The 27,208-nt window shown below is 41.9% G+C and overlaps 1 protein-coding gene across 5 annotated transcripts in view; it reads left to right on the top strand.

Moving 5' to 3' along the window:
• Window positions 1–27,208, top strand: part of LOC138165489 (volume-regulated anion channel subunit LRRC8D) — a 140,252-nt gene that overhangs the window by 74,978 nt on the left and 38,066 nt on the right. Inside the window, exon 1 of one of the 5 annotated variants that reach the window (XM_069093878.1) lies at window positions 8,318–9,925. The exons of the other annotated variants lie outside the window; for them this stretch is intronic. The gene's annotated coding sequence lies outside the window, so the exon portion shown is untranslated. Of the gene's footprint in view, window positions 1–8,317; window positions 9,926–27,208 lie in introns of those variants that run through there. 5 annotated transcript variants of the gene reach the window in all.

Below are 27,208 nucleotides of genomic sequence, written 5' to 3'. Positions count from 1 at the left end.
ACCATGACATCGGGAAAATGAGGACATGACTTGCAGTTGACTTTGATTTGAATGAGGGTCTATGCAGCATCACCAGCCTCACTTTCTTCTCCAGAACCATCTGGGTCCAGTGGCTTCATATTCATCAGGACAACTGGAGATGACCCAGGATGCAATAGGAGACTTTCATCACTTTCAGGCTAAGGCCTTTTCAGGTTCTCACTTTGAGTGAGATTAAAATTCAAATTGAGATTGAAAACCTGGGTGATTGGAAGAATGATGGTACCCTCAATAGAAAGAGAATTTTGGAGGAAGGATGAAGAGTCTAGGAGAGATGATAATGGAAGATAAATATTGTGTAAACTTGAAACTGTTTAGAGTATAGAATTCCTGGTCAGCTATACAGCTTCCCCCAAAGCCCTTACTGTGTTTCATTTTTGGTAGTAAACCACATGTAGGAGAGAGAGAGGGAGAGGGAGGGGAAGAGAGACAGAGAGAGACAGAGACAGAGAGAGAGACACACAGAGACAGAGAGAGAGAGAGAGTGAGTTTGTGTTTGTGCATGTCTGTGTTGCCTCTGTGTGTGGTTTTGGGCAGCCACAAGTCCCTGCCAAGGAAAAGAAGTCTGGTGGTGGTCATTTGAAGAATTCATTAGAAAGGGGGCTGTCACTTGCAATAAGGCATGTATATTTCAGCCACAGCATTCTGTTGTCCCTAAAATAACATGTAGTAACAAAGAGCCTTTTGAATTGTGAGAGGTTGACATGTTAGGATTTAACCTTTGGTTTTGGGACTTAAAGATCTCACACCAGGAGTGGTCGGGGCGACAGAGGAAGGAACAATAGGTGGAATTTACAGACAGGCAGATTTTGCTTTGATGCAGGGGAAATTTTATTATTTTTTATAAAAATGTATCATTCATTTATTATATAAATTGAATTTATAATTTAAAAAACTATTTTAGAGGGGCTTCTCAGTTAGGTATTGGTTGGACCAGATAGTTTCCTCCCAGTGCTGCTGTTCTTAGAAAAGATTGGTAACAATACACAGCCAGGTCTAAGTTCCATGGTGACAGTGTAGCTCTGAGACTGAATAATGGAAAAGGAAACAATTAGAAGCTCAGTGAAGGCTTGTTTAAAATCAACAAGCTAAACATCTGACTGATGACAGGTATTGTGGACAAACATTTTGCTTGAAAATGAGCCTCCCGTCTGAAGAAACTCACGTCCCGTCATTGATTAGGCGGCAATGTATTGATGCAATGTATTGCTTTCAGAGTATTTGCAGGGCCTGGTACCCGTTACGGCTCTTTATGTTGTAAAGATGATGCAACAGCGGTGCCCCCAGAGGTCTCCTGATGCCGGCTTTGGGTTACATCTCCATCCATCTCTACAAGAGCATATACATGTAACTGTAAAGGAAAGGAGAATGCTAAGGAATGGGATGGATGTGGTCTGGATTGTCAGCTGTCGCACAAAGGGACCAGAGTGTATTGCATACAGTTTTCATATTCTTTCTCCATACACACACATATATACACACATACATACATATGTGCACACACATGCACATATATGCACACACGTACGTATACACATTATTTTTGAAAGTTCACGGACCCCAGGTTAGAAACCTGTGATGTACATAGAACTGTATTATTTTTAAAATACATTTTGTCCTTCTATCCTTACATCACAGTCATTTGTGTGTATGTGTGGGAAGGGAGAGGATGGGAATCCCTCCTGCAAATCGAATCCTCCCTTGTGACAAAGAAAAATAAGCAAAAACATCTGATAAAGTGACCGTATTGAACCATATATATAGTATTCTGTCCTAGCAACTTCCATAATTTAGTTCAGAAGGCAGGATATACATTTAAAGATGTGGTTATGGAATTGGGAATGCAAAGTACTTAGCCTACAGTCCCTAACTTGATCAGAATCCTAGGTCAGGTGCTACTGAAGGTGTGACTCCAGCTTTAAAAGTAGAGACCGTCTTCTGGGATGAGAAAGACTGGAGTCCAGGAGAGATTGTTATCATTGTCTAGGTAAGAAATGATGTGATCACCTCTACTAAGATAATAGTAATGGGAATAAGCAGCCTGATTACTGACATTTCTATAGTGCTTTTAATTTCACAAAGCGCTTTACATGCATTGTATTGTCCGCTCCCCATGACAATCCCATGAGACTGGTACTGTGGGTGCATTCCCATTTTCCAGATGACAAATGGGGTGGTTTAAAAAAATGGATCGACTTGTTACAGTTTCAGGTAAGATTCAAACCCACATATTCCTGGCTCCAGATCTTACATTCTACCTGCTCTGCCATAGTGGGAATGGACCTGAAGGAGTGATACTTTGCTGAAAGAATTATCTGGTAAAAGAGTACGGAGGGAAAGGGGGAACGATCATAAGAGGGGAAGAAGGAAGAATGAAAGATGATGTAGAAGCCGTGTAACTTGTAGTTTCTTCCCTGGAGGAAATTAGAATCTTGTTGGAGCGTCCTGTGCCCATGAAATGGGTTTAGAGAGGACATAACCAAGGATAACAGGCATTGAAGACACTGTGCTGTAGAAGTTCAAAGAAGAGACGCATGAGCAGTGGCAGCAGGCTGTTCAGTGTTTAACAGATAAGCTATTATCTCCTGGCACACGGGCTTCTGTTGTTAGAACAGTTTTGTTTGTAGTTTCTGCTTCATGTTGAAGGCCTTAACCCTGGACACTTTGGTCTTATTTTATTTTTAGCCTTTCCTTTTTATTTCCTAATTGAGGGCTTGGGTGAAGGTGGCCACTGGCCTGATGACACTTGACCTAGAGTTGCAGGACTGTGTTGTAGGGATGGACATTGTGTCCATGAATGAAATGAAGTGGGGTTGGGGTGGAAAGGGCTTAGAGATGTTAAAAATATGCATGCTTTTCTTCAAAAGCCTCAGTTGAAAGTGTCTTATAAACAGCCCTCTCTGACTACAAATTCTTATCCTTTCACATTTTCCCTTTCTTATTCCTTCTATGTGTTATTAATCCTCATCTGAACCTTAAGTCTCAAGATTACTCCCTCTAAATTCTCTCAGTGTATTGACACTGTTGGCTTCTTGCCTCTGTGGCCAACCACTATAAGTTTACCACTGCACTTTTCTCCTCCCTTATTTTTTTTTAATAACCATTTCTCACTATCCTACCCTATATATTCCTAACAAAGAAGTCCAGTTAAACAAGCAAGCTTATTGACCGTGCCTAACAATGCCAAAACAAAGCATGTGATTCCTCTCACCCCATATCCCACTAATTCTGTGCCATAAAAAGGAGGTATTTCCATTGGGCATCAGGAATAAAAATGGGCCATTTCATTCATCTGAATTCTGATGATTTTTAGTACTGTCTCCCCCTGTGAAACCTGTGAAATTACTTATTTTAATATCTTGGTAACTATTTTAACATAATTGCCTCCTTTTTAATTCTACTTTATTATATCCAATTAAAAACATTATTCTAAGAAAGGGTTCCAAGGTTTCACCGGGATTTTCCCCATAGTTATAATTTCTTATATTGCCATGATAATGCTGTTGCATTCATATGCTGAAGCTGGTTTCGTCATTCCCCAATCAATGGAGACCCACTTTTAGTGGGTTTTAGTGGACTACATGCTCAATAAGAGTCAACATAGTGATGTGGCAGCCAGAAAAACTAATGAAACCTAGAACTACATTAAGAGTGATGCACTAACTTAAAAAAAAAACAAAGACTATATACGGTAGTTTCAGTTTCACATGCAGTCCTCTTTTTCTGCCCTTTTACATAGAAATGTGCAAGTTTGTGGATGACTGTCAATTTCATCATCATTTTTTCAAAGAGAGGCATAACTTCCAGGAATGGGGGAGGGAACGTGGAGTGGCATTGATCCCACTGTACTCTCCCCTGGTTAGACCTCATCGGAATTATTGTGGTCACTTCTGGACACCACCATTTAAGAAAGCCATTGATACTTTGGAAGGTTTACACCAAATTCCACATCAGATGAAGAGCAGTTATAAGGCCATTTGAAGGAATTGGACAAGTTTAACCTAGAAGAGATTCGGGGGGACATGAAAACTATCTTCAAGTATTTGAAGGAACCATCATGTAGAAGAGGGCTGAGAGGGCAGAATGAGGAAGAGGAGGAGGAGGTGGAGGCTGCCAAGAGGCGGATTTAGACTTGATATCAGGAAAGCCTTCCTGCCAGTTAGAGGTGGCTCAAAGTGGAATAGGGGGACCCACAATATGGGGGGCTCCTTGGAAGTCTTCAAGCAGCAGCTGGATGATCACTTGTCAGTATGTTACAGTGGGAATTCCCCTGAGATAATGGATTGGACCAAGATGACTGCTGAGGTTGGTTCTGAGATTATTACTATTATTATTTTGCCAAACCTCTCCTCCATCCGTACCATAAATTTCTTTCTCTATTCTCAGTCATCTTGTCTCTCTCTCCTTTAAAAAAAAAAAGCAAACAAAACTGGTTCCTTCTCTTCAGTCTACAGATATGCTCCCCCTTTCCCAGATAAAATTTTTTCTTTCACCTTGATAAACCCTCAAGCTATTGTCCTATTTCTCTGTTCCCCTTCACTGCCCAACTTGTCGAAAGCATGAATGGGGTGTGCTGTTTGACATTTTTATCAGTGACTTAGATAAAAGCATAGATAGAAACTATGAGCAAATTTGTACATGTTCTAAAAATGGGAGAGACAGCTAGATGTCCAAATTAGGAATCAAAAAGATCTTGATGAGTGAGATGCATTGAACATTGAACAGAGGTGCTGGAAAGACAGAATTCATCTGACAAGATCAAGGGGGTTTAGAGGATGGCAAGAGAAATGCCAATCCATGGTAGTGTGATCTAATAGTCTCCTTATCAGAGAGAATCCAAAGGTCTTTTTCTGTCTTTGTCCTCTTTGACCTTTCTGCAGCTCTTGGAACTGTGGACCACTCCTTCCTTGATGCCTTCCCTTCTCCCTACGTTCCCTTGTACTGTGTATTCATAGTTCTCTGCCTGCTTCTCATTCTTCTCCCATTGGATCTGGCCATTGCCATGATTCCATGCTTGGTTTCTTTTTTTTTTTCTATACAGTCACATGTGGTAATATCCTCCACTTCCGTGCTTTAGCTATCAATGTTATTTAACAACCTCAAACACAAATCTCTATCCCAAATCTCTTGTGTGGTAGATGGGGCAATGGACTTGGAATCAGGAGGACTTGAATTCCATTCCCCCTTCACTCCGGTCTTGTGTTTACTTCACCTCACTATACTTCCCTTTGTTCATTTGCAAAATCAGGGGGGTTAAACTGGGTGGCCTCTGAGGTTCTTTCTAGCTCTGAATCTGTGACTTTATCTCCTATTTCCACCTGCTTCAAAACCATTTTCAATAGCACAAACTCAACATTTCTAACCCTGAACTGTGATCTTCCCCAAAGTTCTTTCCTCCTCCTAATTCCTCAATTGTCAGTGGTAACACCATGAAACTTTCCTGTCATCCATGTGTGTTACCCCAAAACAACCTCATTCCATCTTATAGACCCCATTGGCATCTGGCAATGCCTTCTAAGAATGATGTTTTTCAGTACATACAATAAAATACATAGGAAATCAATTCTATTGGAAGTTATCAGAATCTTTTTTTATAAACCAATATAAACCTCTCGTGAGTCTCACTGATCTAGCCGATATTCTAGCCAAAATGAACTGTCCACAGTTTTCTATTCTTGTTTCTCACCCTTTCATCTTTATGCCCCTGCACATACATGATTGAAATAAGCTTTCCCCCAAACCCCTCCATGTGGGCCCATCTTTGGGTTTGTTTGTTTCTGTTTGTTTGATTTTAATTTCGGGGTGGGTTGTTAGGTTTTTTGTTTTTTTTTTGGTAACAGTATTTTATTTTTCCCAATTACCTGTATAGCTAATTTTCAGCCTTCATTTTCTATGAGAGTGTGAGTTTCAATTTTTTCTCCCTCTCTTCCTCCCATCCCCCACCCCCAAGACAGCAAGCAATATGATATAGGTTATACATGTACAGTCATGTAAACATTTCAATATTAGTCATGTTGAACATGAAGGGAAAATGGGCCCATCTTTATATCCCTGGCGCTTGGTCTTACTCATAGTGGCTGAGGAAGGTTTTGGGGGTTACATCTATTTAGCTGTTGCCTCCTGTGTGGTAAATACTATGAAGACATGCTTTATAGTCTGCAGGAATTATGACCTCAGAGCACTGTGGGTGTGGATTGTTGCTTATGTTGCTAGTCATAACAGTCACCGCGTGGGGTTTGTTTTGTTTGTTTTCTATTTTGTTTTTGTTTAACTCTTTTTGGTTGTTATGAAAAAAAGCTCGTATAGGGAGTGGAGCTGGAGAGTTATTGGGAAGGGACAGTGGAATGACTCCCCCACACACACCGCAGAAAAGCCCAAAGCATCCACAGCGCATTGATAGGGGCAGCTAGGTGATACAGTAGATAGAGTTTGGGCCTGGATTCTTCCTGATTCGTGAGGACCTGAGTTCAAATTTAGCCTCAGACACTTCCTAGCTATGTGTAAGCCATTTAATTTCTGTCTGCCTCAGTTACCTCAACTGTAAAATAGAGATTATAATGGTATTTACCTCCCAGGGCTTGTGAGAATCAAATGAAATATTTCTAATGCTCAGCACAAAGCCAGGCACCTAATAGGTGCTTTAAAACCCTTATTCATTTCCTTTCTTCCTAGTGAGATTCTGAACTACGTTAGTGGCCATAGAGATGGAAAGATGGATAAACCTTTTGAAGGAAATAGACATATGTGTGTATATCAATATATACACATATGACACAGTCTATTTGGTAGTTTTCAATTGTGTTTGACTTTTCCTGCCTTCATTTGGGATTTTCTTGACAAAAGCATCAAAGTGGTTTGCCACTTCCTTTTTCAGCTCATTTGACAAAAGAGGAAGTAAGACAAACAGGGTTAAGTGACTTGCCTAGGGTCACACAGCTAGTAAGTGTCTGAGACCAGATTTGAACTCAGAAAGATGGGTCTTCCTGACTCCAGGCCCCTTGCTGTATCTACTGTATCACCTAACTACCTCATTATTTATTCTCATTCTCTCTCTCTCTCTCTCTCTCTCTCTCTCTCTCTCTCTCTCTCTCTCTCTCTCTCTCTCTCTCTCTCTCTTAATGTAATGCATATATACAGCTCATTTTGTGGGGAATAAAGGAATACAGAATTGCAGACATTTCCAAGGTTTCCTGAGAGATGAGATAGTAAATGGTACTACAACCTGAAATAGCAGAGGCATGGCTAGTTTCTATGGGCAGGAAATAGCCATTTTGAACAGGTTGAGACCGAGGAGCCCTCTGTGGGACTTCTGAGAGGGTATGTCTGACTCGAGATAAGGATTTTTGCATTGAGGGGGCATGCCTTAGGCAACAGAATCAGATCTGATCTCCAGGGCAGAGTCTAGAGAAAGAAAAGAAGAGGGGCTATAAAGACAGAGTTTGGGGGAATCCCTAAACTTGCCCAGAGAAAGGGGACATTAAAGGGGACAGAAGGAAGAGTAGAGAGGTGGAAACAAAGGGAAAGAAAGGTCAGGAACTTTTAATAATGTCCTGTGCTGCAAAGAGCGGTCAGAGAGACAAGGAGCAGGAGGGACAAAGGCCATTGGATTGTAGTATGCTCTGTGTTCATTGACCTTTGAGGGCACAGTTTCATTGCAGCAGCTGGGGCAGGAGCCTCATTGCAGAGAAACATTGTGAGTAGTGAGAGAGCGAAGGGCTTCTGCTCTTTTGATAAGTTGGGCAATGAAATGAGGAACCGAAAAGGAGTGGGAATTGAGAAGGAATGGGCTTTTTTTTCTTTATAGGAAACGGGGAGGGGTTGACCTGAACATCTGCATAATGGAAGGAGCCAGTGGAGAGGATTTGACTGGATGATAGACTAGTAATGGATAGAACAAGGCAAAAATACTTTTTGGAGATAATAACCTTGGAAAAGAGAAGAGAAGAGGTAGACCTTCCTTCAGTACAGAAACCTAGGAGAAGTGGAGCCAGGAAAGCAGAAATGTTGAGGTGGAGAAGAGGGAAATTGAGGCAGCTTTTACCTTCATAAGATACAAGACATCCTCATCTGCAGAGAGTGGGGGGCAGAGGCACAATTAAGGACTTGGGGAGAATTTTTTTTAACTTTTTTTTGCCTTTTTTTTCCAAGGGGCAATTGGGGTTAAGTGACTTGCCTAAGGTCACATGGCTAGTAAGTGTTAAGTGTCTTAGGCTGGATTTGAACTCAGGTCCTCTTGACTCCAGGGCCAGTGCTCTATTCACTGTGCCACCTAGCCGCCCCCCCTTTTTTTTTTTACATTTAGGGCAGAAGCTATAAATATCTGATAGGAAGGCTTGAATTCAAGATATTAACAAAAAATGATTACCCAAAGCAATGAGACCCTAACCCAGTTTAAATAGCATGCATGAATTAGTGAACCCAGCCAGCAGTTCCATGCCATTCTTTAAAAGTAATCAATAGCCTAGAAACACACAGGGCATAGTGAGATTGATCAGGGTTAAGGATTGGCCAGGAGGGCTCTATAGGAAGGTTTTGGGGACTGCAGATTTGGGGGAAGGACGGGGCAGGGAGGTTAAGCATTATTAGAATAGCTAATCATGGAATCTTGACTGTGGAAGGAGACTAGGAGACAAGCCAGAAGAGGCTGCTTTGATTTTGATGTCGTATAAACCAGTGTGGCATAGTGGATAGAGGGCTGAGCTCAGAGTTAGGAAGACTTGGGTTCAGATCCTCTTTGAGACTCGAACAACTCTTTCAAACTGTGTAAGTTATAGAGAGATTGTTGCCAAGGCCATGAGTTCCCACAGGAATGAAATCTTAGGATCCTTGGAGAATTGATATAACTCGCACAGTGTAATGAACACCCATAAATGTGTGTTGGTTGATTTTCTCAGAAAAACAAGAGGATAGCAGCATGGTAGCACTAAGGGAGGAGGAGAAGAGGAGGAGGAGGAGGAAAGAGTATCTCACTATTAATGACTCAGGCTTTGGATAATTGGCAGTTTCTACCAGTGGTCCCGTTCCAGAGATGGCAGATCAGAATGACCCAGGGTGGAGAGGGGTACTACCCCTTCTTTTCCTTTTCTTATTCAGTGATACTGGCGTTTTGTTTGCAGAGTCTGGTGAAAAACACCCACCAGCTGTTTTAAGAGCCTACTTCATAGGAACGCTTCTGAACTTCATAGGAACGCTTCTTCTCTCATCAACCCACAAAGTGTAGAGCTTACTGTTTGAATGGTATCTGGCCGTGTGAGGGCATGTTCACAAAGGTACCGGCCTTTCTATAAAAACAGCAAACGGGAAGATGGAGATTTATCATTTGGTCTGGAGCCTTTACTACAAAGGAGAATGAGCTCAGTGTGAACTGGTAAAAGTTGATGTCTCCTGGGAGCAGAGAAGCTGAACCATACGTGGAAAAAAAAAAAAAAGCAGCTGGTTTTATTTGATTTGAATTACTGTAAGAAAATCTGTTAGCTTGCATTTATTAAACACCTTCTGTTTGCCAGGCACTATGCTAAGCACTAGGGATGCAATGAAAAGGAAAACAAAAAAAACCCCAAACAAACCCAAAAGCTAGCCCCCCCGGTGCGCACAGTCCAATGGAGGAAACGACGTGCAGACAACTTTGGCATACAAGATATGGAGAAATTGGGGGCATTCTCAAGGAGAAGGCACTGAGATTAAGGAGGAGAGGGAAAGGCTTCTTGGAAAAGGCAGGGCTTCAGCTGAGACTGGAAGGGAGCCAGGGAAGTCAGGAGGTGGGGATGAGGAGGGAGAGGCATGGGGGACAAGCTGGGAAACTGCTCACTCGGGAAATGGGGTGTCATGTGGCAGGAACAGCAAGGAGACAGTGTCACTAGAATGCTGAATGCTTGGAGTAGTAACTGTGAGTAGGCCAAGAGCAAATTAGCCAAATAGATTTTTTTTCCCCTCTGAAGTAGGATTCTTAACCTGGGGACCATGAATTTGAGTTTGGTTGGTTTTTTTTTTTTGCTAACTGTAGTTCAGTAGAATTCATTTCTTTTGTGAACCTGTGTATTTCATTTTGTGTGTTTAAAAATGTTCTTCTGGAAAGAGGTCCAGATGTCAAAGAAGAAGGTCCATGACACACGCAGAAGACCCAGGACATAGAGAATCACAGAATCTTTGAGTTAGTGAGACCCCACTCATCTCTACCAGATACCCAACAAGCCTTCCCTGGAAAATCTCCAGTGAAGCTGACCCTCATTACTTCCCGAGGCAGCCCAATTCTCTTAGGAAATTTTTCTTTGTTGTCAAGCCCAAATTTGCCTTTGTATTCCCCACCCTTTGCTCCTAGTGCTGCCATCTGAGGTCAGGCATGGCATGTGTAATCCTTCTTTTCATGGCAGCCCATAACTACTTGAATATGGCCACCATGCCCCTTTCCTCAAAGGTGTCTTCCCCCACGTTCCCTACTTCGTCTCTTTCTTCTCCAGACTCAACATCGCTAGTTCTCTTAGTCCTCATATGGAATGAACTTGGGGACTTTCACTGTCTTGGCTGCCCTCCTCTAGATAACTTATGAGTGTCTTCCTTAAAATGGCACCCAGAGCTTCCAGGCCTCCAGATGTGATCTGACCAGGGCAAAATACAGTGGGTCCCTCAGGTAGCCTGAGATCAAAGTAACTTTTCAGTAACCTCATCTCACCATTGGAGTCTACTAAAACCGCAGGTCTTTCATAGAAGTTGCTGTCTGATCATGCTTCCTCTATCTTATATTTGTGAAATTGACTTTTTGAACCCCAATAGAAGACTTTATGTTTTTTTCCTAATGAATAATAACTAACAGTTATGTTGTCATTCAGTCCTGTCCAACTCTTTATGACGCCATGGACCATAACACGCCAGGCCTTTCTGTCGTCCACTATCTCTTCAAGTCTATCCAAGCTCATGTTCATTGCTTCCATGACACTATCCATCTCATCCTCTGTCATCCCCTTTTCCTTTTGCTTTTAATCTTTTCCCAACATCAGCGTCTTTTCCAAATCCCGTCTTCTCATTATATAATCCAAGTATTTAAGCTTCAATATCAGTATTTGACCATTCAGTGAACAGCCTGAATTAATTTCTTTAAGTATTAGTTGATTTGATCTCGTTGCTGTCCAAGGGACTCTCAGAAGTCTTCTCCAGCACCACAGTTCAAAAGCGAGGGTTCTGCAGCCCTCAACTTTCCTTATAGTCCAGCTCTTGCAGCCATATATTGCTACTGGAAACAATTACATAGCACTTTAAATTTTACAAAGTACTCTACATATGTTATATTGGTTGATCCTCACAGCAGCCCTATTAGGTCCCTACTTTATTTCACCAAATAATTGTCACAGATTTACTGCCAATTTTTTTTTTTTTGCAAAAAAAAAAAAAAACTGGGGGTGTGACCATTTTGTGAAGGTGCTTTTTATTTTTTTTAATTTGAGCCGGTATTACTTAAAAATCAGTTATTACCAAACTGTCTTTGGTGCAAGATTAGGATGCACAGCATATCTGTGAACATAAATTAAAATTGAATACTGACAGTGCGCAAATGAGATCATTGTAAAGCATTTGGTTGTTATTGTTGTTACTGTTATAAGCACCAGTACCACCACTGCTACTACTAATATCACTACCTCTGTTACTACTACGTCTTCTCCCCTATTACTCTTCTGATTCAGGTGTAAAAAATCAGAAAGTACAATGGAGAAAGCCCTAAGCTTGCAATCTGAGTAACTTGGTCAGAGCCCAAGGTTGACTTCATTGTTAAAAATTCATTAACCTCTCTGGGCCTCAGTTTCCTCATCTAGAAAATGAGGGAGGTGGGACAGAAGATGATCCTGTAGTCCTTTGGGTCTAATCCCCCCCTCCATCAAGCTTTGGGATAGACTCCCAATACACCTTGAGCACCTCATATTGTTGATCTGACCACAGTTTAGCATTTAATTGTTTCCTTTGTTGTAGCTCCCTTTCCCCAGCTAAATTCTTAGTTTCTTAAGTACTTGCATCCCCTCTCTCTTTAGGCTGCTTTTGTTTCACTTAAGAGTTTCTAACTCTGCTTTCCCCTCATTGAGTATGAATTGTTCCATTGCTTTTATCTTAAAGTTTCTCTTTCTTGCTTAGAGAAGTCACTTACCTCCTCTGGCTAGATCCAGGCCTATAATAATATCCTTTACTTTGGACTTGCTAAGTGTGTACCCTCCCTCTCATAATGCTGGTCTGTAACTCCATTCTAATTTACAGTATTAGAGAAATGCTGAAAGATTCAGGGAAATTGTTGGATGTGGATCAACAGGTCATATCAAAAAGGTCCTAAGAAGAATCTCTTAAAACATATAGATATATTTAGAATGTCCCCAAAGTCTTAGTGTGGTTTTAAAGTTATTAAGCATTCTTGTGTGAACACGTGTGTGTGAACATATATATCACAGAAACTTGGAGTTGGAAGGAACCTCGAATCATCCCGAGCCCATACCTGAACTACAACATTCTCCTCCCAGAAAAGCCATCCAGCCTCTGATTGAAGCCCTTGAGCTGACCCTTTTCCCCCTCCTCCAGAGCACCCCATTACCATTTTTGGATAATGGTCATTAAAAAAAAAAAACTCTAGGTAGAAATCTCCCTCTCTCCTTCTAGTTGATAGGACTTTCCCCTTGATTATACTAAGAAACATCTACACTCTTTAAACAATAACAAATAATTTCCCATGGTTTCCAAGAATGAAATCTACCTAAGAGAGATGGGGGTGGGATGGGGTGTAGAATTCTGGGGAGAGGTCTAGGACACCTCTTTGTAACAATGTCACAGCAAAAAAAAAAAAAAAAGGAGACAGAAAAATGTTGGCTTTTTCCAAGTTGCCAAGAGACCGGTTGTCCCAAGTGAACAACTATTCCCTTGATTAGATACAAAGATACTTTAGCAGTGAAAACACAGTTGCATTGTCATGGGGCATTGATTATTGTTTTGGATGGGTTAATACCTAGTGTAAAATCCAGCTTGAGACCTAGCTTGGTATGCAAGTTCTCAGACTGAGGCTCTTTTGATGATTGCAGGCTTGGAGTAAATCAGATGATCTGGCTCGTTTTTTGTTGGTCTTTTCAATAGAGCATGACAATAAACAACAGTGTAGATGTACCCCAAGAGGAGTTCAGTTTTTACTTTGGGGATGCCAAAAAAAAAAAAAAACCAATAAAAGTTTTATATAGTCACATCCTTGATTATTTATTTGAATCCTGGATTGTTCTTTTTTTTAAAAAAAACAAATCAGATTAGCTTCATGTGAGTCTGGCCCCTTATGACAATCGAAAATCTTTTGAAGGGAGACTTTCCACATGTCCTTGCCGTGTCAGAATTCCAGGCTGCAACTCCCAGCATGGGTCAAGTGCACGGCATTCTTGGACTCTGCTGCAAACAGGGTATGAATAAAAGAGGAAATGTTTGGGAGCCAAGTAGAATGTACAGCAGAGGAAGAATCTGGCTCATTTTTCTTTGTGTATTAACTTTTTGGAACACAGGAAATTCAGAAACTTGAACGTCTTTGTGGGTCGCAGTTTGTACTGAGGGACAATCAGACTCAAGACAGGGGACTCTGCCCCCTAATTATGCTGTATAACTTGTGTGTAGGTGACAGTGGCTTAATCCAGGCTGGTGACATAGATTAGCTTGAGGTGAGGTGAGGACAAAGCAGCCAGCTCGAGCGTTGACACCGACATATGTTATCAGGGCACACTCAGTTTTTATCCACTTTCTGTGATGGCCCCAAAGGCTCTAATAATGATTCCTATTAGATCAGATGCTGCTCAGGGACATAGGCAAGAGGAGGTGACAATTTTTGCTTAGCATTTAGGCTCCGGAGAAACATCACATACACTTTTGTTTGGGTTGAGGGGGAATAATCAGGGTTAAGTGACTTGCCCAGGGTCACACAGCTAGTAAGTCTGAGGTCATATTTGAACTCAAGTCCTCCTGACTCCAGGGCCAGCTCTCTATTCACCATGCCACCAAGCTCCGCCCCCCCCCCTTTTTTTTTTTTTGCAAAACGGGGGAGGCTCTTATAACTTTTCATAGATGGCAATATTAATAATCTTTCAAAATTAACTGGCCCTTTTCTTTCATCAGATGCTAGATGGGTTCATGTATCCATAGATACAAGAATGTATTGACTTAAATACTACATAAAGACAAATTCAGGAAGAATCATGTAATTGTCAGACATTAACATTATGCTTCCCAGGAACCTGCTGCTCCAGGTCCCAAATGTATTGCCAGATCAAGTCTTTTCTCCCTCTCCTAAGCAGAGGAAGAGGGAACTGAGTAGCGATGGGTAACAGTGGACAGTGTTGACTCACTCCTGTCCTTGTTTGCTTGAGAGATGAGCCACCTACATGGTATCCAACACTTTGCAAATACATCCATCATCAGTGTTTTTGAGAATCAGGCCTGTGTTTAGAAGTTCCTAAAAAGTATGACTGGAAACTGAAAACGTACGCAGGTGTCTGGCTTCAGGCTTTTTGGAATACTACGAAAGACTGCAGTGTTCCATAGAACATCTGTTTGGGAGGTAAGATTAAATACAAATCCCCTCTCCCCTTCCTTCTGTTGTATTATATAACCTTTATTAGCTACTGCTTAGAATGCTGGATATTTCCTCGTTGTGCTTTGTTTTGTCCTTAAACTCTTGCAGTTTAGCAAAAATTTGTCGGCCTTCGTATGTGTTCTATGTGCTATGATTATTATTCTGAAACTCTAAGGAGCCGAATGAAAAGCGTGAGGGAATCTCCCCCTAGGAAGTGCTGCCCAGAAATTCTCTTGGACTTCAAAGGCCCTTCAAACATGCCCTACTCCTAAGGCGAACCATAAGGCTCATACAAACGTCTGAGGAACAGCAGTATTAAGAAGCGTTCTGCCTCTTGAAATGAAAGCCACTTGTACGTTGCATGCATGTCCTAAGTGGGTTCTGCGTTCAGTGCAGTGCTAGCCATCATGATGTCCTCCTTCCCACCCCGGGCGTTCTGTTTGTTCACATGAGTCCTGTCTGTGTCTGCATGTGGAGAGAGAACATATATATATATATATATATATATATATATATATATACACATAGAGAGAGAGAGTATATATAAAAAGTGTGTATGTATATGAGAGAGAGAGAGAGGGAGAAGGAGGGAGAGAAAAGAGAAAGGGAAGGGGAGAGAGAGAATCTCTCCTGACTCAGATTCTACATGCTTCAAGCTGAGCTCTTCTTTCCTAATTCTGCCCCTCCTCCTTCACTTCCCTGTTTCTGTTCATTGCACCATCTTCCTCCTAACCACCAAGGCTTGAAATCTCAGTCATTTTTGCCCCTTCCTTCCGCCTCCCTCCCAGTCAGTTTCCAGGACCTGCCCATTCAGCCTCTACAAGTATCTCCAGAGTCTATCTCCTTTCCACCGAAGAGGGCCACCTCCTTTTTTCAGGACCTCCTGCCTGGACTACTGTAACAGCCTCCTACCTGGACTCCCTGCCTCCAGTTTCTCCCCTCCTCCCTCTCCCCCTTCACACAGCTGCCAGAGTCATCTGGTCACATCTGGTCAGTCAGCTGGTCACAGGTCTGACCGTGACACTCCCCTGCTTCCTGTTGCTTATAGCTTCAAAAGCAACCTCCCTCGTCTGGCATTTCATGCCCTCTAGACTAGAGACTGGGGCCAGCCTACCTTGCCGTCCTTATTTCACATTTTTCCTCTTTATAAACCTAGCATTACAACCAAATTAAACTACAGTGATAACTACATTAAATGGGAACAAAGAAAAATAATAAAATCGGCCGACATAGACAGTGAACCTTTAAAACAAAACACTTTTGGTGACGACCAGTGTCCTATGTGACCTCCACCAGTTCATTTGTCCATAGGCAAATCTCTTGAACTGTCAGGACATCAGTTTATTCATCTGTGAAATGGAGGTGATCATCCTCTCAGAAAAAAAAAAAAGCCTTGATGCTTCTTCTTTGCATTTTCCATGTTAGAGAGGGAAGTTAGGTATGTTTCAACTTCAAATTAGAATAATTGAATAAAACATGCAGCATACTTAAACTCTAATGATATTGTTCTCTCCAGAGAGAGACATGGCCTTATAAACTAATGTTTATATATCACTTAAGGGTGTGCAGAGTTTTTTTTTTAATGAATATTATCGATTTTATCCTCACAACAACCCTTAGAGATAGGTACTATGAATTATCATCCCTATTTTACAGCCAAGGAAACTGAGGCTGAGAAGTTAACTGCCTGAGGCTGAGAAGTTAACTGCCTTGCCCAGGGTCATACAATAAGTGCAAAAGGGTGGTTCTGAACTCAGGTCTTCCAGACTCCTGGTCTAGAACCTTATCCTAAGGGGTGGGTAGAGCTCTAGCTCCAAGTTCAGATCTGACTTCAGAAACTTATTGGCTGCATGATTCTGGAAAAGACACTTGCGCTCATCTGCCTCAGTTTCCCCTAAATTGATGATAGTAATAGCTCCTACTCACAGGGTTATTTTGAGGATCAAATAAAGTGAGAGTTGCAGAGCACTCTTCAAACTTTAAAGCTCCCTAGCTGCCTCGATTGCCTTAGGACTCAGAATAAATACATTTGGAATTTTAGAGAGGTGAACAGAAAGTAAATAAAACGCCAACCCGAGCAAGCTCACCGCACTTTTTTTCCCCTCCGTTTGCCTGCCTAATTCTTTGCAGGCCTTTGAGGAGGCGGAACAAGAGCAAAGGTTGAGTGATTTAGACACGTCATCTAAAACCCATGACTGTAAAAGAGCCCTTTGTACAGGTAAGGGTGTAGTAAATTAATAATACCTGATGGTAGGTCCTGAGGCCTGCAGTGCTTACAGCCTCCCAAACCACTTATTTTCACATAATTGAGCCTTGTGTTGAAGGTGATGAAGACATCACCACCTAACAAGGGTGACTAGCCGTTAAAATGGCGTACTGGGCCTGCTCCAGAGCTAGCACTAATACCAAAGCAGGCGCTTGCCCCTTCCCATCACTGTGTTCTGAACCAAGAACTTCTTACAAACCCACAGCAACCTAATCCCTTCGAGCCATCCTTAATACTGTGGCCTAAGGTGTTTTTTTGTTTTTAAACTCAAACACTGCAATGTGGTTCATTGCCACATAGCCATCAGGCCTCCGCAAAAATTTATGTTCCTACTTGGCAGCTCTTTGGTTCTGCCATGCTCGGGCAGAAGCCAACAGTGGTGGTGATTGTCCCACAAGGGATGGGGTGAGTCTGCTCAGGAGCACCCTCCCTGGGACTTGTGGCCTGTGGTGGCCAGTAGCTCGAGCCACAGCTGGGAGGGGTTCTTGGCTGTGACCAGCCTCTAGGCCATCCGCAACAGACGATGTTGTGTTTTGGCCATAGGTGACTGACATTTGATCTTTGAGTAAGACTCTAACCCTGTTCTTGTCCACTCCTCTGGGTCCTTATTAATTTTCTACCTCCCCAGAGTATCAAAGTTAGTAAGTTAACAAGCCCTTATTAAATGCTTACTATGTGCCAGGCACCGTACTGGCCTTGAGAGCCTTAGTCCCTGACTTTAAGGGCCTTGGTCTAATGAAGGAGATAATATGTAAATAACTAGGGTGTAGGGCAGATACTCCAGGAAGTGGGGATGTTGGGTGATACAGTGAGTAGAGAGCCAGACCTGGAGTCAGGAAGACTCCTCTTCCTGAGTTCCAGTCCAGCCTCAGACACTTACTATGTGTGACCCTTGGGCAAGTCACTTAACCCAGTTTGCCTCAGTTTCCTCATCTGTAAAATGAGCTGGAAAAGGAAATAGCACACCACTTCAGTATCTTTGCTAAGAAAATCAAAGTCAGACTTGACTAAAAAACAGCTGAATAAACAGACAAAATACTATGGGAAGGGAAGGCATTAGCAGTTAAGAGAACCCAAAATTCATAAGGATTTGATAGAAACCTGGAAGGAAGGGCTCTAGTCTCATCCATCAGCCAGAATTTAGTAGACACCTACTGTGTACCAGGCACTGTGCTAAATGCTAGGCATACAATGAGAAAAATGAAACAGTTCCTGCCCTCAGGGGTCTGGGGTACTTGTGAGTGAAGCAACAGAATAGAGTAAACTGAGACAACTTCAAGGAGGGAGGTGCTGGCATTTGGAGTCAGTCAAGGCCCTGATGTGTGAGCTTGAGCTGATCTTTGAAAGAGGACAGAGATTCTGAAAGGCACAGATGAGAGAGTACCCTCCAAGCATGAGGATTTATCTGTGCGAAGGGCATGTTCATGGCTCTGTGTGTGGGTGTGGGTGGGTGTCTGGCCGGATCAGAGTGAGTGTGTAATAAACATGGAAGAGTAGGTTGGAGTTAGGCTATGGGCAGTTTTAAATGGTGGGATAAAAAAAAAAAAAAAAGGATGTTTGGCTTTTAATGTAGGGGCAGTGGATCTTGTTGAGCAGGGAAGTGACATCAATTAAAAATATTTTGTAGGTAGCTGTGTGGATGGATTGGAAAGGCAGAAGATTTGTTGCAAGAAAATAAATGAAGAAACCATCCTGAACTGGGTTGTTGAGCAAGTGTGATTAGTAAGGAGGATTGCATAAAAGATTCAGAGTGTTTGGGATCGGAAAGCCATAAGCCCCATTGTCCTCTGCCCTGGGCAGCCCGCATCTGGAGTACTCAGGGTGTTCAATTTGGGCATGACATTTAGGAAAGACATTAAAACCAGGAAGTTATCTACATCCTGTAGGTCAGGGGTGGAGAACCTGCGGCCTTGGGACCACATGTGGCCTTTGTCGAAGGGCTGCACTTGAGAACCTAGTGGGCCATGTGTGGTCTCAAGGCTGCAGGTTCTCCACCCCTGCTCTAGGACATCATAGGAGAACTGATTGGAGAAACTAGAAGAGGAGAGATGTTATAACCACATTTGTGTATAAGGGAGAGTAAGTTCATTCTGTCTGGCCCTAGAGGACAAGAACCAGACCACCGTGGTTGGAGGTTACAAAGAGGCAAATTTCAGCTCCATAGTGGAGAAACACACCTTGTGACAGGAACAGTCCCGAAGTAGAATGTGTTGTCCTGGGAAATTGGGGGTTCCAGCCCTCATCGGAAGTCTTCAAGGGAAGGTGTTTTGTCCGCTGGTCAGGCATGTTGCCGAAGAATTCTTAGTTCAAGCATGGATTGGACTGCTGGGATTCTGTGGTTCTGCTGGTCCCCTGGTTCTGTGTCATTTCAGGCATTTTCACATGATGCTCTTTGTGTCAGAAGTACCTTCTTTCCCTCCCCCTCAAAAGTGAAATCCAAACGTTTCCAACTCTAGAGTGCAAGGCGCAGGTAGCCCTCCCACCTTCGGACATGGTCTTTTGCTCCTTCCACTTCCATCTCACACTTGGACATGTACTTATTTGAGACCTATTAAAAGATCATTAGCTTTTATCATGCACTTGTTGGACTATATAATCTCAGATTTCAAAGGACCTCAGGAGGTGTCTAATGCATTCCCCTGCTCCACATAGCAACCCTCCCTACAACTTTCCTCATACTCTATATGAGGCGCCATGGTCAGCATTGAGGGAATACAAAGACCAGGCATGGTGCCTTCCCTTATCAATATTGCATCTAATAAAGTGTGAATGTCTGTAAGAAGCACAAAGTGCTTAAGAGGAGGAGGCAGCATCACTTCTGGCTAGGAGGAGGAAAGAGGCCACAGAGCAGCCCAGTTTCAGACATCTCTAAATGTTAGCTTTTCCTTCCAGTAAGTCCAGATCTGTCTCCAGGAAACTTCCAGTAATGTGTCTGAGTGTTACACTTTGGAGTTCTCTGTGATCTAATTTCTCTTCCCAATGGCAACCCTTGAAGATGACTATTATGTTCCCACCATCCTCCTCTCAAATCTTCCCTGGAATGAAAATCCCCAATCCCTCTAGTTATCCTCTGACTCAGTTTTCAGTCTCCTCACTCTCCCAATCACCCTCTTGGAGGGCTCCAGTTTATTAGTGATGCCCCTTACAAAATGGGGCACCCACATCTGAACACAGTTTTCCAGATGTGATCTGAAGCCTTCAGAGTAAAATGGGACAGTTACCTTCTTTGTAAACACTCTTAGATTACACTCAACCAGGGTGTTCAAGGGACTTACTAAACTTGCCTAAGCTAAAACCCAGAAAATGATTGCTAGAAATGCACTAAATCACACTTGCACTTGTATAATTAATTTTTTGAACCCAAATACAGGGTGTTGTATTACCTCTGAAGTGACATCTGATTCAATTTGGCTCTATTTCTGAATCTTATTCTGCCATCCATTAGCCATTTCCCACAGCTTTGTGTTATCAATTCAGAAACAATTATTAAGCACCTGCTGTGTGACAGGAACTGTGCTGGGTACTGGGGAGTGCAAAGATAAATATGAAACAGCCCCTGCCTTCAAGGAGCTTGAAATCTATCTATGTCTTCATCGGGGTCATTGATGAAAATGAAGTTAAACAGGACATAGGAGAGCACAGAACCTATATCAACACGAACCAATTTATCAACAGGTTTTATTTTTTAATGTGATTATTGTTCAATCAGCTGGGAATCTTTTTAATTTTACTCAGATCAGATTTTGATTTCTCCATCTTATTCACAAGAATGCCTTTAAATACTTGCTCATATTTTCTACAGAAATCCAGATCCAAGGCATTATCTGTTTTCCTAATGGGCAAATTTAACAGACGTCTCCTAAAAGGAAATGAGCATAATTTGACAGGAATTACTTTTAGTGAGTGTCTACTCAATCACTGTAATCGACACTTCCCTTTCCCAGAATTCCCAAGCCATCCATTCTAGAATTCTGTCAGGGATTGACGTCAAGTTCTACTGATCCATAGTCCCTGGAATTTACCTTTCTTCCCCATTGTGGAAAGTAGGATTTTGCCTATTTTCCAGACTCCTGTCAACTCCTATACTCTAGGATTCCTCAAAGATTACCAACAATTGTTAGATAATCTTAGTTCTTTTAGTAACATGGCATATAATTCATCTGGGTTAGAATGCTCAAAAGCACTTAATGTATCATAGGTCTCTTATAACATTTTTATTATCACTTAGCTCTTCTAAACCATATTTACTTAACCTCTTCTAGTTTTCTAGTGAAATCTTTTTTTTTCTTGATAAAGAGGGTGGGAGCAAAATAATGATTGAATAATGTACCGTTTCCTCTCTATAATTTGCTAACATTTCCACCATCTGCCCCCAAGCAGTGAGTTTAAGACACTTACATCATCAATGTTCTTTCTGCTGCAAGTATAACTCCTCCAAAAAAACAAAGTCTTTTTCATTGTTCCTGGCCACCATAACCACCACTTTCCAACCTCCACCACTCACCGTACTCTGGATTTTAGCCTTATTGAAACTATTCCTGCCAATCTGTGCCACTCTTCAATCTGTGCTTGGTTGTATGTCTCCTCTTTCATCTTTTATGCATCTCTCCTTTTTTTCAGCTTCTTGGTTTCTTTATATTCAGTTCCAGAAATGTTTTGCTTGATAAATATTAGTTGAATTGAATTCATTTTTGAGTACTGTGGATATGAAGGCCAAAAGAAATGACATAATTCTTGCCCTTAAGATGCTCACACTATAATAGAAAGGTTTAGATGTACACCAGATAGGTAAGATAATAGTATGTTAATATTTGTAAAGTGCTTAACACAGTGCCTGGCATATAGTAGATGTTTAATAAATGGGATTATCAGTAACAAGGGTTTTTTTGTAGGTGATTTTAAATGCTGGGCAAGCATCTGCTGGGGAAAGGTCATTGGATTTGTCAATTAAGTGGTCATTATTGACTGTGGAGAAAATAGTTTGAGTAGATGAAGCCAGATTTTAGGGGATCAGAAAGAGAATAGGTTGATGGGGAGATGGAGATGATGAGTCTAGATCCCTCTTCAGATTTAGTAATGAAAGGGAGCGGAGAGAGTCAGACAGAGGCACAGAGAGATAGAAGGTAGGAGAGGGAGAAAAAAAGGTGTGGGAGAGATGGGAGAGGTGGGGTTTTGTTTTAAGGGAGATCTGAGCGTATTTTAGTCAGAGGAAGAAACCAGGGGGGAGGGGGAGATATTGAAGAAGAGAGATGCAAGTCCCTAGACATGATATCATGATTGTTAGTGCTCTGACCTTTTTGAAGTCTGCTTTCCGAAAATCTCCAGCACACATCTGTCTGTACTCAGCGTTTCTTTCCTTGGGATCAGCTGAACCTCACTCATCTCCCTAGCTTTCTGCTCACTTCACCAACTACTTCTTCCTTTTGTTTCTTATACCTTCAAGAGGAAAAATTGCCACCAAGACCAGTGAGGTAGCACGAGAGCCTAGATTTAGAGCTTGACCTCAAAGATGATCTTATTCAAGCCCCCTATTTTGCAGATGAGAAAAGCAAAGGTCCATTGTAGTGAAGCCACTTTGCCAAGTTCATGCAGGCAGGAGGGACGGGGCTGGAATTAAAACCCACATCTTCCTAATTCTTTCCATGGTGTTATGTACTACCATCCTCCAATATTTTTTTAAAGTTTTTTTTTTTTTAATTTTTTTAAAGATTCATTAGGGACGGCTAGGTGGTGCAGTGAATAGAGAGTACTGGTCCTGGAGTTAGGAGGACCCAAATTCAAATATGACCTCAGACACTTAATACTTACTAGCCATGTGACCTTGGGCAAGTCACTTAACCCCAATTGCCCTGCCTTCCCCCCTCCAAAAGAAAAAGCAAAAAAAAAAAAATTCATCAGATGCTCAACTTTTTTTTTGTGAAATGAGACTTCTAGCAGATACTCAGAGTTTTAAAGCCCCTCATAATTATAAATCTTGCCTTTGCCAGTTTTTTGAACAGTTGTTGAAAAGGCATCATTTATTACTGTCTTCCCAATGTAGTCTGGCCCAGTGGTAAAAAAAAAAAAAAAAAAACACCTCAAATAGAAAACCCAGTCCACTACACCATACAGAAGGATCCCTCTTGGCTATATATTAACTCAGAAAACCACATATTAACATTATCCATGTCCTATTGAATTTTTGTTGTTTTTGTTCAGTATTTCTCAGTTACATTTTAATCTGGTTTGCCCCAGGGCTGCGTGTCTGACGTTCATTCGTTAATTAAACATTTATGAAGTACCTACTGTGTGTCAGGCACTGTGCAAAGCACTGGGGCTACACTTCTGGTCTGTAGTATTTAACTAGATCTGTCTTTTTAAGCAGTACTGAAGGTGCTGTGAAAAGATAAATAAGAGTATAAGAAACGAGTCTTGCCCTTGCAGAAGCATACAGTTGATTTGGAGAGATGGCAAATATATTTGGAATGCTTAAATAACAAAATGGAAGGAGAGAGAGGGAAAAAAAAATAGAAGCGCATGATCAAGTACCAAAATATGAGTGAGACAGATGACCTGTTGTTTCATTGGTGTGGGACCCCATCACTTCTGTAATGTAAGTCACAACTTGCATGTAAATTAATGATATTAAAATATCTGCAAACTTTTGTTGTTGTTCAGTCATTTCATTTGTCTGATTCTTCATGACCCTGTTTGAGGTTTTCTTGCCAAAGATACTGGAGTGATTTACCATTTCCTTCTCCAGCTCATGTTACAGATAAGGAAACTGAGGCAGACAGGGTTAAGTAACTTGCCCAGGGTCACACAGTTAGTAAATGCCAGAGGCCAGATTTGAACTGAGGAAGATGAGTCTTCCTGACTTCAAGCTTGGCACTCTATCTACTGAACCACCTAGCTGTCCCTGTATATAAAAGAAATGTTTGAAGCTCCAAGGTTAATGACTATTAATGTTAGTCACAAGCTGATGTGCCATTTCAGTTCATCATAGATAACACTGCATTTATTAAATGCTTACTGTATGTACCAGGCACTCTGTTATGTGCTGAATATATAAAGGCAACAGTGAGCCATCAGAGAGCTTACATTTAGTTGGGTGTTTGAGGTAGAATTTGTGCCTGCATCCAGCACCATCCACAATACCATGCTCTCTTAACACATCATGCCTGCTAAAGAAATTTGAAGGAGTGATTAATATTGGTAGTGCGGGGTGTGATTGGAAGATCACTGGATCTGGAGCCAGCAGAAATCCAAATGCGGATTCCACCTGCAACACTTGCTTAACTCTGTGATCCTGACCAAGTCACTTAACTATTCTAAGCCCCTCTAAGCCTTTCTGAAGATGGTACTAATAATACCTGTAATACCTACATCATAAGGTTGTTGAGAGAATCCATTGACAGCAGAAGACGGCAGGCACTTTAAGTATTCTGTAAAGTTCTTTGGGAAGGCTGCTTGAAGGAGAGAGTTGAGCTTCGATGGTTTTGAAGAATGGGAAAGATGGTAATGAGTTGGGTTACATTCATCAAACGTATATATCTGAATGAGGGTCTCAATGGTCTCTTCCAGCTCAGAAGTTCGGGTGTTAAACTTCGGTGACTGTCAGCCACCCACCATAGGGCATCTGACCTCTGCCAGAGCCCTGGAAGCTTTTAAAGGCTGCAGCAGACAAGGCCTCCCACTCATTCTCTCTTGATTCCTAAATCTTCATCATGTTTCAACGTTGTTCCTTTGGGGAAGAGAGAGTGTAGACCGATTCTGCATCACAATCAAAACCATTCCTTGTACTGCTCACCCGTCAGGCCAGCTCAAAAGAATAAGAATTTGTTTCAGAATCAGCTAGCCCAACCCCCTGATTTTATAACATAGGCAATTGGTGCCTAGAGAGGAAGCAAACCTAGAATTAGTACTCAGGCTTTCTGATTTCCAGTATTGTAAAGTGGATGCAATCATCTCATAGTTATAAAGTCTTCAGGTGCTAAAATGGTGCTTCTGATGAGACAGGTCATAGGAGACCAAACAGAACCTCCATGTGGGCCTTTTATGCTGTCCAGAGGATTATTCTGGGATTTCCATGGACTCTGCATGCAGACATCCTCCAGAAATATATTTTTCATCTTTATCGACCAAAAGGGAGAGGATTAGAGGGGAAGAGTGATAGGCTCTGAGTATTAGACAAAGAAAAGGAAGTGGGCAGGAGGGGGAGGGAAACGAATCTAGCAATTTCCCCTTTTTGGGGTGGAGGAGAGGGAGTCGATTTTGAGTTTCTCTCGGACATTTCTCTGAACCATGATGAGAGTGAATTGGATTATTGTCAGTAAGAAATTCTAAAGCACCCCTCCCTCTGGACTTTTCGAATTTCTGTCTTTTAGTCCCTCACTATGCTTTTCCACATTAGCTAAACTCTCCATTTTCCTCATTCTTTTAGGCCTCTCTCATTCTCAATAGCACAAAATCATTTCCTTGGAGATGAAAGGAATTTTAGAGGTCATTATATCTAAACCCTTCATTTTAGGATGAAGAGACAGACCTGGAGAGTGACCTGCCTAAGGACACAGAGGTAGTTAGTGGCTTTAGAAGCTGGTTCTTTTGACACCTCCCCAATTTTCACTGTATTTTCTCTGCAGATTCATTTTTTTTCTCCCCAGCTTTTGATCCAAACAAATGGAGCAGCAATGGTCTGCTTTTAAGTGATTTTTTTTTTCCGATGGCTAACATATAGTAATTCTTATAGTATTCTCTCACTGCTGAGAGAACAGGATTTTTCCAAGATCTTAAAAACAAAATCCTTTTTTTTCCCTCCCATATTTTTTCCCCTTTGGGTCTGTTGGTTATGTTTCTTTTCCTCAGGAAGGAACATGCTAGCATAGGGAACTCTTTGACCTAGTGTGCAGTTTGGGGGTGTTCGCCACAGTTTATCAGTGGAGTGGTGACACTGATTCATGCAAAGGAATTTTATCTCTGATTAAAATCTCAGAATTTGCCACTGCTCCAAGATGGGCTGGTGATCACAACTTGTGTTTCATGCAGGAAACCTTTCTGGTTGCTTCATGATTTTAGTTTAGTCTTTTTGTTTTTAAGTATGCTTTTGGTCAGTGTAGTATCTTGAAGAAACCATGTAGGTCATGGTGAAAAGCCTGTTTATCATGGTGGACTGGGTGTCTAAACTCATTGAAGGTTGTTGAAGGGATGAAAAATTCACAAGATTCTCCTGGTGTGATTTCACAGCGCACTTAAGTAGGTCCCCTAAATTTTCTACCTAAACTGTATTATCTGTTAAACATTCAGATTGTTTTGCTAACTCTGTGGTTCACATATCTCCTATTGTATATTGTGCCCGTCATTATCGGCTCTGGCATTGGTACATGAAATTGCCCAATTTCAGCTCACCATGTGGTAGCTTCAACCCAGAACCAAAGTTGGAAAGGTGTCCAGTCTGACTGTTCACACGTTCTCTGTTCCAGTCAAGCTGATATTCCCCATATGTGATCTCCATTCTTCAAGCCTATGCAGAGGTCACCCCCACACCTGAAATGCTCTCCACTTTTACTTCCACCTCTTGGTTACCCCTAGCTTCCTTCAGGACTCAACTCAAGTACGGCCTCTTTGATTTATTTCACCAGTTGTTAGTGCCTCTCCCCTCCCCCTAAATTATTTCATATTCATTTTGTATATAGTTCATATTTGCTTATTTGTGTGCATGTTATTTCCCTCACCTCCTCCACCCCCTACCAGTAGAATATAAGCTCTCCAGAGACATGAGGTATCTGATAAATGCTTATTACTTGAGCCTGAACCCAAAGAAGGCTCACCTACTCAATAAGTAAACAGCCAGCCTTCACTTGAAGGCCTCCCAAGGCGGCCCATCCCACTTTGGATTATCTCTTTTTTTTTTTTTTTTTAAGCAATCGGGGTGAAGTAACTTGCTCAAGGTTACATGGGCAGTTATTATTTCTGGGTGTGGTGCTGAGTATCTGAGCCCGAATTTGATCCAGGTCATCCCAACACTGGAGCCAGTGCTCTTACTCGCTGAGCCACCTGGCCTCCCCTAAACAATTGGGGTTATGTAATTTGCTCAAGGTTACATGGCCAGGTGTTTCTGGGTGGGTGCTAAGTGTCTGAGCCCGGGATTTGATCTCCAGGCCTTCTCAACACTGGAGCCGGTGCTCTTACTCGCTGTGCTACCTGGCCGCCCCAGGATTATCTCTTCTTGAGAAAGTGTTTACTACAAAGGCTGAAGCTGGCCTTCCATCCAGTGTTTTCTGCTCTACTCTTCAAAGGGGGTGGGAGGAGGGGAAGTAGATCAAGTCTAATCCCTATTTCATGGGACCGCCTGCCGT

The sequence above is a fragment of the Petaurus breviceps genome, unplaced genomic scaffold (genome assembly GCF_028583685.1).
Source record: "Petaurus breviceps papuanus isolate PSGF00001 unplaced genomic scaffold, PetGlider_PUasm1.0 209, whole genome shotgun sequence".
Lineage (NCBI taxonomy): Eukaryota > Metazoa > Chordata > Mammalia > Diprotodontia > Petauridae > Petaurus > Petaurus breviceps.
The sequence above is the reverse complement of the archived record's forward strand: the minus strand, read 5'-3'. Positions and strand labels throughout refer to the sequence as shown.